Genomic DNA, 13,652 nt, shown 5'->3' on the forward strand with positions numbered 1-13,652 from the left:
TTCAATTACGCTTTTAGTTGAGCTTTCAAAAGCCACAAAGCTAGCATCTTATATTTTGAGTACTCTATGTGCTATATAGGTGTTGTCAATATCTATTAATGATTCTTATATTATATAATATTTGTAAATAAATACTATCCAATCGACCCTCGCGTCCTGTATCTTTCCTTATCTAGCAAATTTCTAATTCAGTTTCATTCCCCAAAACTACCCCACCCCTAACTGGCCCCACCTGTCTTTGGGACTCGTTCTCTCCCCGACTATCGCCGCTCTCTTTTCTCCACCCTGCTGCATACCAATGAGTGCGAGCGAGACGGCAACGTCGAATCGTTTAGCTTTTGCTCTTCCAACTATCGACTGTGACGCGGTAGTTCTGCACTGCTTTTTATTATCGTCTCTTTTTCGCTTGAATTTTGCACCGTAGTCGTAGTGGGAGATGAAAAAATGAACTCGGTGGCAATATGTTTTATGTCGCGGACACAAAAGCCAAGATGGTTTTTGCGCGGCGGAATATCTGTCCCTTTTTAGAGGCCAATTTGAAGCTGTGAGTCAGAGCGAGATGAGGATATTTCAGAGAGTTATATTTTTTTCGTTAAACTAATTTTTCCCCCACTTTTATTAACGGACCAACTATTGACTTGATATGGACGCAATACACTCACTATATAAATATAGATACACTATTATTATTATTTAGACAGTTTTAGTCATAAAATATATATTTGCAATATGTTTCTCATTTACAATATAATCATATTAGGAAATTTATAAAGTAACATATTTTATTTTGTATATGTCAAATAATTGTTATGCTTATAAAATACCTACAATGAGGTTTTATAGTATATTTTCTTTATTTTTTTGATAGATAATGATTGTAAGTAAAGAACATCTTAACTAACATTATTATAATTTTATTATGCTTTTTTAAATGAACTATAAAATGAGTAGAGTATGTACAATTATTTTTTTATGGTAGACACAAATGTCTTGTAATTTAAATCTTAAGTTTTGCATGTATTATTTACTTCAAAAATTATGTTTTGATTTATATATCCATATGAAATTTTTTGTGATAAGAATATGTTCATATATATGACTTATTAAATAGATTCACTATTACGATTCAAAGTGTATTATATGTATATGCATTATTATATCAAGTGACTATTCTTATTGTATTCAGAATATGTACAAGTGACCCTCTATATAATATGCCATGTCTTGATTTACCAGTTTGTTGGATATTTAGGTCGTGAGAATTCATAGCAATCGAGGCAAAACTAGTTTTACTCGATGTATCTTTTTGATTTGACTGGGACTTTTATAAAAGTAAACGAGTTGATATAATTTTTGGGGGAGGAAAAATACTCGGGAAATATGTCATCGTGTGAAAAAAAGCGAGTTATTAAAACTTTAAATAGATATATGGCTTATACACTACCATTATAATAGGAATATAACTTTATACTTATTTAATTTGAACTTAAAATAATTTGGTTTTAAATTAAAAATGTATATTTTAAATAATTAAATTATCTGTAAAAAAATATTTTTCTCAAATAAAATTATGCTACGAAACAATTATTATCTTCCCTAAAATATAGTAATATTTAAAATTTTAAATTAGGCTGAGCATAGAATATATCCGTGTATATATATATCGACTTGAATTAAAATTCAATAAAAATCATTGCGGCCCTAAAACCGATATTTTACGAAATAAACGGACTATTTTACTATATAAACAGCTATTTAGGCCGGTTTTAACATATGCTTGCTCGGAGTGGAGTAACGCTAATAATTCTAAGTCTTTCAAAATAAAGCGATAAAAATATATTAATAATCCTGAATTATATGTCGTTTTATTAAGTCAGTCTTGCTTTGGCCGTTGATACCTAAGTATGTTTTTTGTTATATGTTGTGAATTTGTGATAAAGAAGAGCACATAAATTCCGATGGCAGAACGTTCACCAAGTGAACGATGTTATATGAATTTCTTAAAAAATGGCAATAACGGATACAAAAAGTGTTTGTAAAGTGATCCGCTAATATCAAAGGTGGTTTAAAACAATTCGAAAGGGAAATTATAATATTAAATATAGCCCTGGATGTGGGAAAGGTGCAGAATTATTGGCAAATATATTTATTTTTAATCAATAATATTAAAATAAACACTTAAATTTTATTTTGTTGCATAATTAAATAAAATACATTAATTTCGGGATTACTTTATATATAGTTCACCTTTTTATACTAACCTAAAAAGGCTTTATAATAAAATAAAAATTAGTATTCCTTTTTTATTATAAAAATAATTTGTGTCTCTAGTGGCAGATGTGTTTAGTTTATATTTAAGTTTTATTTATATTTAAATTGTCACCGAATTTAGAGATTAGTGGGTTAATATGCTCTTCCATAACTTTTTGCTATATTATTTGCTATATTACAATTAAAGAACATTGCCATTATTATAGCAAAAAGTAAAAATATCATGCGAGAACATAAATTTAAATATAAACTAAACACATCTTACATTAGAGACATAAATTATTTTTTAGTAGCTCCAGTTTGTCAGTTAAGTAAATATTTAAGTTAATATTTATATTATGAAAAATTAAAAATAAATTGTTTGTAAGCTTTAGCTTTCTGCCAAAGACATTAATAATATGTTTTTAAGATATCATTATTTTTTCTACGAATTTATTTTATTTCTTTTGTAAAGATAGTGTTAATTATTTTCGATTCAGTTTCATGATAGAAGCATATTTTTGTATTATGCTTTGAAAAATCATAAAAAGCAGGCTTGTTTTTATTAAATCTGAATAATATTAATTATTGCTTTCTTAAGATAATTAATTTGTTCGCAATGCTTAGTTGTAATTTATCATAGTAATTTGTTACCAAAATTATATATATAAAAAAGTAAAAAAATAATTACAGTCAAAATATTTATTTTATAAAGTAAAATTTGCTGAGGAAATAAATTTATTGATTATATGTCATTGTTTGGTAATGATGATGATGATATATTTTAATGCACATTTAACCCTTTGAGTAGTAAGTTTATTTCAACACATTACTCAATTTGTTAGTAAAGTGAGATAATTTTACGTATTTTTGTTGTTATTTATTTACTATTATTTATATTTTATTTATGGTAAATTACATTTAACATTTTTCTAATATTAAATTTCGATAGTAAATTTTACATATTTTTTGGCTTGTATGGATTTTTTTATATTAATTCAGAGGCTCTCAATATTTTTTTATAAAATTAATATAACATATTTCTGTGATGTTCATTTACGTATAATTTATATACTCTTTAATTTATTATTATTATTTTCTATAAATATCAAAAAAATATTATATAAATTTTATGTTTTTTTATTTAATATTTATTCAGTTATATATGTGAATATATAACTATATGGGTACCTCAATACAGTGAAAGATCGAAATGTACGATGATACCGCTGAAAGGGTTAAATTTAACTTAAATACACTTATATACAAGCAATAAATTTATTTATACTAAAAATATATTTAATTAGCAAAGACCATTCATATCAAATTTATTTTTAACCGGCTAAAATATTAGGTTAATCGCTAAAGATTTTATTAATAATGGGATTCTATGACGATTATGTTAATATCTATTAAAATTGTTTCTATCAGCCTGTAGTTCAGAACTTGTTATTTTTTATATATTTTAGATTACAAATTAAACTATTTATTTAAAATAAAAAATAGAGCGAGTTTAAAATTTAGTAAAGCAGTAAAAAAAAATTGTAAACGGTAGTTAAAAAACGTGTGGTTCAATAGTCATTCTAAAAAAATTGTGTTATGATTGAAAGCCAGAAAAAAAAACGAAGAGTAAAATCTTATAAGCCAATTAGTATTTTGTTTATTTTATCAATAATGGTTGAGAAGCTCCTGCTACGTAGAATGAATCAATTATTACATAAACGAAAGATAATCCCTACCACAAATTCGGCTTACTACAATAGCACGAAGATCAAAAAAAATCTATATAATAGGAAATATTGCTCAGCTTCTTTCCTCGATAATAGTCGAGCTTTTGAAAAAATTTAGCATATGGAATTAAAATATTAAGGCAAAAAGAAACTATTTCACCACATGCATAAAAATAAAAAGTCATATTTGAGTGATTGATATTTTATAGTAAAATATAATGATGAAAAATCCTCTCTCTGTCCACTAAAATAAAAAATGCAATATAAAAATACAAGGAAAAAGTATAAAAACATCTTAATAAATTAATATATTTATTACAAAGCGATCGACTGAAAGATTAGAGATAAAAATAATTAATGTCTTGATGAATTGTTGATATGCGATTCACCTACGTGAGATTTATAGATATAAGTTTTGCTGAATATCAGGTATAAAAGCCTTAAGATAAAAATTTGGCGTATAGTGTTTGTCATTTTTTAAAATATATATTTTTTCTATAAATGAGAAATTTATTTAAATTTCTTCAGAATTCTCGAGAAATTTGAACATATAAAAAAATATGTATTTATATTATGACAGCATATGAAAAAAAACAGATTTTATATACAATAATTTGGGTTATAAAAATTATAGTATAGTTAATAATAAAAAATTATATAAACGCTAATAATGGTTAAACATATAATAAAATATAATATACAAGCAAATAATTCATATTTTGCCTAAACAATTAAATGAAATGTCACTTTCTATTTCATAACATTTTTCTACAAAAATGACAACACTTTGTTTAAATTATATAGTATTTAAATGAAAATCATAACTATTATTTAGTTTATCCGGTAAACGTATCCTTAGCACAGACTTAATAATATAATTTTTCTTAAGTCATTTACCTTTACTTTTTATTTTTTTTATTGACGAAGTAAAGACAAAATATTTTTCTTTTTAGTAATAGGTGTGAGGCATAAAATTAATATTTTTATACAATCAGAAATCTCTCTCTCTTTAATCACTACGTGCTCTAAATGTAGCTGTGAATTTAATTAAAAACTATATTTATAAATATCGTATAAATTTGATTTTAATTAAAAAAACATTTTATGGGAATTCAAGAAATCTTCAAATTTCTTGACACATGATTTTGTATTTTTCTATTATTAAGTCTTTTCTAATTTAATGACCATAAGCTGCAATCATTTAAGCCATACTTTTGCTATGAATTATTTTAGAAATGTAGCTAGATATTTTGAAGTGATAAATTAGCACCTAAGCGTCAATCATCCAATCGCTTAGACGCTCGTTACATGGGGCATGAGGTGTTGATGGCTTTTCGGCCCATGGCATACATTTGTGTACATGTGTGGGCAACATTTGGGTGGCGAGCCATATCGGGGCCTTGACCTCGTTCGCCGACCGCATACATGCACCCCTGCCGGCCACATAATCCGCCCTCCTCTGCCGGACACTGGCCGATGTTCAGGATTTCACACGAATTGTTTACAAATCGAATTAAACTCATCGGAAAATTAACGAAATGTATGTGTATATTGTATGATTGTAATTTGGAGTGAGTGTGAATCTTATTGATTTTATTATGATATAAAAAATGCAAAAATAGCACACGAAAAATTTTCTGTAGAAAAGATTTTAAATAATGTATAATAAATTTGTTGTATGTAAATGATTTTGTATGCTGTACCTAAATAACACGAATCAGGATGATATTTTTAAAGTTGCATCATTGGTATGAAATATTTTAATTTACAAGCAACTTTTAAAAAATATATCGACATATAAATTTATACTTTTTTACACTTATTTAAATATTGTATACAAAATTAGTGAAAGTAAAAATAGGCAGTAGTTTTTTTACTTTTTGTATTATTTAGTTAAAATACATATAATTAGCCCCTTAATTTAAAAAAAATATTTTAATAAAAAAAAAAACATTTAACATTTAACACAACTGACTGCTTATCAACTTACCTTATGTAACGCAAATAATATTATTTAAAGTAATTTATTAAATTTATAATTCTATTTGAAGAACTATTATACTAAAAAAGGCTATGCTATTAAATAATCACAAAAAAAGTAGCAAAACTAATTCTTTAAATACATTCCAAAATTATTTAAACTATTTTAAGAAGTATATTTTTGTAATAAAATATTTATTAATAGTATTTTACGATACCATTTTAAAATTCATGATGTCTAATTAATTTAGTTAAAATTAAACTTAGCATTTATCTTGAAAAAAATACATTTTACAATAAAAAACAAACCATTGATTATATTTATTGATTAAAAATTTTAATAAACTATTTGATATAGTATATGTGATTTTTGAGATGTAATATTTGATATTTGAATTTTACAGAGACATTTTATAATGCATGTTGCTAAACTAATTAAACTCGAATAATTTAATATAAAAAATGGACAATTTAATAAAATATAATTACTGACAGCAGAATTATTTTAACCCTTTAAACGTCAATGTGAATTACCTGTAATTTCTCTTCACACGTCACGATTAAAATACTTGATTTACAGATAAACAAAGCTAGTACAATAATTTTAAATAATTAAAAAAATGTAAATAAATATTTAGTTGTTTACAACAATAAAAAAAATATTTTTATGTTTATTTACTTAACCCTTTAAACGCCAGCGACTTTTTAACGAGTCACTTTTTATTTCTCTTCACGCGTCAGGATCTCTTTCATAGAATACATATAAAATATTGAGTTTCCTTAATTAAAAGTATTGTAAAAATTAATTTGTTTAAAAAAAAATTAACACCGATGAGTCACTGGCATATAACAATGACAGATTTTATTTTTATATTATATATTAAAATATTTATAAGTTCCTCTTTCTAAATTATTCTAATGAGGAATGGAAAGTCAAATAAAATTTTGTGTTATTTTATTTTATGATTTTAATTACAATATTTTATTTAATGCAGTTTCAGGTCTTATTTAATATAGTTTATCTAATTTCTTTCCTAAAAAGTTAACCAGCATGTAGATCGGTTTTATAAGTCTGTAACTAATACCTTAAAGAACTGGGTTCAAATCCCATTTGAACTTATCATTCACTCATTTATCTTTGACACAACTTTGGTCCAGTCTTTGAGATTTAAAATAAATAAAAAATATGATTTTTAAAATATAAGTTTGTATTGCATGTTTTAAAATTTTTTAACATTTTGTGATATATTTTTTTCAAGCGAGCTTTGCGATTTATCCAAATCAATTTTTTAAGCATTTCATATAATATCCAAATTTTTACACACTCAATTTTATAGAAAACTCTAGAGAAGACGATATTTTTTATAAGAAAATGTAATTTAATTGATCAAATACAGGTAAAATTAGCCCCGTAATAATTTCTCGGACGTTGTGTGAATTGTCTGAATTGGAAAAGCACCCCTAACTTCACACAGGGTTCCCTCCGTGGGAGGAGGCCGCGGGTTACGCTGGACATTGACCCTCAGGCATGTCGATAGCAGCTTTTAGACCATTAACTGACCTTCAACACGATATCATGGCCCAAAATAGAAATGATACACCTTCCTGATGCATGTTGCACGAATCTATTTATTTATAGATGGCGTATAATTAGCCCAAAATTCTAAACTGGCAAACCTATCTATATGTGTTTTTTTTTGTTAAAAATACATTATTTCAAAATGTCATAGTTGAAATCGAATCTATTAAACTTTACAATCAAATAAACTCTTCAACCTTATTTCGTGTGATTTTATTTTAAAAAATACTTGAAAAAATCATACATAAAAATACTTTCGTAAAAAATATTTATTAAAATATAATTGACAATATTCCTATGTAAATTAAAAATAAAAATAATTTTATATATATATAAAGTATATATTAAAAATTTATAAACTATGATATAAATACATACGTTTGATATAAATATTATTGTAAAATAATTAGTCTTGAATATATAGCATTAACCATTTAAAAATATTTTACGCTAAATTTCAATTATATAAAAAATATTTCCTTAAAGTTTATGATTATATATTAAACTATTATAATTGCGAATACAGTAATAAATTAAATTTATTTATTATACATGTGGTGAAATTTGCGTGGGAAAACTTAGAGATTTTCCGTCGGATGTTGGAAAATCGCGTTCCGTCGGATGTCTTATAATATAAAGATAAATATACTGTAAAATCATATACTTACGTAAATAAAATAGAATAGTATACTCTTAATATAATTTTAAAGTTCAGTAAAAAATATTTAATGTTCATTGACCATGTAAAGCATATATTTTTATTATTAAAATATATTATATTTACCTTTATATTATTTAATCGTTTAAAATATTTTTTGCAACTGAACCCAGAATTAAACTAATTAAGCCCTTATAACCTTAATTAATTTATTATTATATTTTTTTATGATAATAAATAGCGATATACAGATAAATCAAAACAATCTTTGAAATAAGTATATAAAAGTATGCGAAAGTTCATTTGAATGATGGTATCAAAAAATCTCGAGGGTAAAAACCTGTCGAATTTTTATTTCAGTTCTCGATTTCGTTCACATGATAAAATTTATCTTGTTTCTTTGGTATCTATCCTCGAAATACGTATCGGGTGTGAACGAATTGTTAGAAACCAGTTAACCGCGCCGATGAAACCTGATTTCATGTGAAATTTAACCGCGATTTGGGCTTAAACTGGATTTGGCGCAAAAGGTAACTTGTCTCAATATGATATAAGTAGAAGGCAAAGAGACAGGTAAATAAAAAATATAGCCCATCAGTATATTTTTGACCGTGATGAGTGAATCATAGTGATCGTGTGATCGATTATTTTATATCAGTAATAAATTAGTGATAAATAAATAGCGATCTTTTAAAAAAAATAGTAAAATAAAAATATGGTTAATATAATAAAAATTGTGTGGGTGTAATAATAAATAAATAAAATTAATATAGATAATATACAGTTAATGTATTTTTTTTAATAATGTGAGTGTGTTTTTGTTTATTTAAAATATGTAATAAATATAAAATTATTTTGAAATAAAATTTTAAATTGGGATTTTTTTTATAATTATTAAAAAATCCTTTCAAAAAAATATAATAAAAATATATAAATTCAATATTTATGGACTACTTAATTAATTATAATAAACATTTTAAATCAGACCAATTATTTACACCAAATTAAAATGATATTGTTGTATTTTATAAAAACATCCAACATGTTAATAACTAAAAAACTCAAGATTATCTTAAGATTTGCTATATAATTTAATTATTTAATTTGCATATAATATAAACATATTTTAATATATAAAAATAAAAAAATAAAATTTTAATACCAATATTTAATTATTTATTATTAGACTCGCTATAACACAAAGATAAACCTTTTTTTAATATAATAAATATACACAATATTGAGTAAAAGTTTATTAACGACTTTTGATAGTTAATAAAGTATTTTATAAATTAAGCTTCTTAATTTGTAGTTCAACTATTTTTTAATATTTTGTAAATACAGTTTAATAATTTTGTGCTTAAAGGTAATGAAAAGTGTTGGCTTAAAAATAAAATTAAATACAACAATTTATTGTATTATTAAAATTAAAATTTGTTTTAGTTTTATCTAGTATATGTAAGTTTATTTTAATACATTGAAAATATAGTGAAATATACATATTACGGTTTTCAAATAAACGTTAAAAGCAATCTAAAAATTAAAATAGCATATTTAGTTACGCATTCTATTAATTATTTTCAGGATATATTATTTACTACTACTGAATTTATGGAAATTATTAATTCTATTTCTATATTTTATTTTGCGAATTTTAAAAATAAACATCTTACAATTTAAAATGCCCTATAGAAGATCTCATGTATGTAATTATACAGTTAATAATAAATAAGCGAATAAACCTATAAATAAATTAAGCATGTCAAAAGTTTGTCGATTATTAATTTAATATTTATTTTTACTTATAATAGAGTAAATAGCTTTAATATTTTATATTTGCTAACGATTCGAATTGTTTTTATTTATAATAAATTTAGATGTAAATCATAAATAATCATTGGTTTATGTACCTTGAATGTTTATATTACGCCACTGGATTTTATCTACATTATTTTGTATGACATCTATTTTTGTTTAATCTAGATATGATCAAGACAATACATCTTTAAACTTTAGTGTGTAATGATTATTTTAAAACACGTATTTTTATGGAAAGTAAAATTAATCATACAATTATCATAAGTTTGGTTGCAATTATTTAATTTCTAGCACAATACATTGTATCTAGGCAAAATAAATAAAAATATTTAATAATTTATTGAACTAAGTTGGTAACATGCTCATAAAAAGTAAATAAAATATGTCTCACTTTCAACTATTTGAATATCGAATATTAAAGGATTGTTACAGATAAGGTTTACGGTATTTAAGGTATAGAGGAAAATAAGTTACGCCACCTGCGGATAATATTATTTTGTATAAATATATTTAAAGATATCTAATATTAAAAAAAGCAACTAAGTAATCTAGTGCTACTTTTTGTTAAATAAATCTTGTTTTTTATATTTATAAGATACAATATTTTGATTTAAATTTTAATTAAAATATCCAAACTATCAGGTATTAAATAGAAAAAAATTACACTTACTATATAAAAAATACTGAGTAATGTTGTATAACAAAAAATAATTTGTGACATGGTTCCCAAGTATATAATTTTATTTTATAAAGAGCCTAATCAATGATATGTATCATGACTATTTATTTTAATTTAAAAAATGATAATGTATTAATTGATTATTAATCAGTAAGAAGTATAATTTTAATTATACCTGCTGCCGATAGGACAACTCTGTATGCTACAAAAATATTTGTATAATAATAATATTGCTTAAGTCTTGTATTGATTTAAAAGTACACAGTTGCTCAATATTAACTCGAAAATATAAATAATTTCCTTAATTTCGGCAATAAAAAAAAGTTTTTTATTTACTATATTGCTTGACGTCCATTAGTAGTTATGATCCTTGCTGTTATAAATAACAATAAAATAACACAATTGGACAATGATTCCTGGCATCATGACAAAAATGGCATTTTATATATTTTTAATCGCAATATAATTTCGTGAATGAATAATAATAGCTACGAGTTAACCCTTTCTATGCTACAAATAAAAATAAAAATTAGCCAGCATTGCGATATATTTTCTGAAATTATATTTTATGCGAAATATTGTAATTAGGTATTAAAAATTATTAAAAAAATTACACATAATATTTATCTGATAATTAGTCATGTTTTCTTTGCTGCTCAGTGTTGCCATGTAGTGAATTTACAGTCTAAGTCAAAAGTAATAATCATGCCATCGCGGTGAAAACGCTCGATTATCAAGCGTTTATATTAAGACTTTTAATAACAAGATTACGAATGAGAATCAAATTAAGCACATCTAAACCGAATTTTGACCAATATGAGAGCGCAAAAAACAATTATCTCTTCTCAGTAGTCAAAAATTCACTTCAAAAGCAATAAAATCGCGTCATCGTCGTCGCAGTGGAAACGCTCGTTACCGAGCGTTCCCACTGCGACTTTATTGCTTTTGACGTGAATTTTTGACTTCTGAGAAGTGATAATTGTTTTTGCGCTCTCCTATTGACCAAAATTCGGTTTAAATTTACTTTGCTCAGTCCTCTTATATTAGAAGTCTATAGTAATATCGGTAAGGATAGCTATCATATTTATTAAACCTAGTGTAATATCGAAATGCAGACAAAATGGAGCAATATGTGAGATTAGATGTCTGTCTGTACTATTTTTCCCTGAGAGATTGTATTTTGGACTAAACTATAATTAGTTTTAGCACTTTAATTCGGTTAGGTTTGGGTTTGAACAGCAAATGGACGTTTCGCAACTGTCAAATTGAGCTTGATAGATATTTTAGAGCAGCATATTAGCACCTATCAGTTTTTATTTTAAAAAATATTTTCGGGTTAGATTCAAGACTGTTTTTTCTAAATTTTCTTTTAGGAGTAAATTAAAACTTAATGTAAAATTTATTTATTAAAGTTGAAAAGCTTGATGTGATGATTTAAATTTAATTTTAATTTCTCATAAGTAATTTGTAGATATGTTCTCTTTGTTATGAGAGATTATAAATTATTTTAATGCCGTTGTTTTGTAGTGTGTGAAATTACATTTGGCACACAATTGTTGATATTGATTTTATGAATTCTTTTAATTTTAAAATAGTCATGAAGCCGCAATTGCGGCAAGTACTTTGGATCAAAGTTTTGTTATTTGTTTATTAAATATAAGTTTCGAGTCTAGGTAAATATTCTAGTATTTAATGTTAGCCTTCTACTTTATAACATTACCCTGTTGACTCATGAGAGGTGTTAGCAAATGTTGGCTACAAGTTAAACATATTTTCCTTTCAACTTATATAAGTTCTGAAGCGATTGCTTTTTAATAATAAAATAATTTCAATGTCTATATTTAGGTAAAATATTTATTTTATAAATTTCATAATAATCTTTGGCACTTGAGTTATACTCTTTAGGTTATGAATTGACTAATAGAATGGATTTATTTCGTTTAACTATTATTTAAGAGTAAAGGTCTGAATATATTATACTATCCTGAAAAATTTCATTTAGTATTTTACACTTACTAAGTTATTTAGCCAAGCAACATAAGTTAATAATATAATACAGTAATATACAGCAATAAAAATAATATACTAACACTAACATAATTTTTGAGTTAGTGTTTGTACTAAATATATTATTTTTAATTCTAAAAATCATGAATAACTTATTAGTTTCTTATATGTTTGTCAATTTGTAAATATATAAAATATCATCATAAATAATAATAATAACCATCGACATACACATACGCAATTTCTAAACATTTCGCATATTGATCACATCCCCACCCCCGCGGCGCGCACTAAGCGCGGCTCAGTGTATCAATAATGAATTCTATTTCTCAAAGGAAACGTGAAGGGGTGGGGGCTCAAACGCCTATCCCCACCCCCGAGACGTCCACCCCCACCCTTACATCCTTCCACCATTTTCATAGTGCACACACACACGTACTATATTGACACCGCTAAGCACACGCGCGAAAGAACAACCCGACGGGGGTGGGTCGCCCCGCGTCTTAGTCCCCCACCCTCTGAGCTAAAACTACCCCCAGTTGAAAAACCACCCTCACGGGCGCCCCCACTCTCACTTCTCGCTCTCCCTAGGTACTATTTCCTGTGGCAAAATAACGCCATTTTATATATGTGTATGCACACGTCGTATATAAGGAAGCATCTGCTTTGATTTAGCGTCGCGCCAAACGAACTTTTAATGCGGGCGCAAAAGCGAACGGTATAAAATAAATATTTTTCTTGACGCTTAGACCCTCTTTGTACATTGAAAGGATGATAATTTAATTTTGGTGGTTTTACATAAAAATAACGCGTGATTTTGCCAGTCATTTCAACGTAATATAATTTATTATAAGATATGCGAAACTGACAAACACCAACGCTAAATTAAAACAATAATACATTTGGCGTTTATATATTTGCAAACTTTCTAACATTAATCAGTAAACTTGC

Source organism: Plectrocnemia conspersa, unplaced genomic scaffold (genome assembly GCF_051122295.1).
Source record: "Plectrocnemia conspersa isolate PC_06_02 unplaced genomic scaffold, ASM5112229v1 ptg000008l, whole genome shotgun sequence".
Lineage (NCBI taxonomy): Eukaryota > Metazoa > Arthropoda > Insecta > Trichoptera > Polycentropodidae > Plectrocnemia > Plectrocnemia conspersa.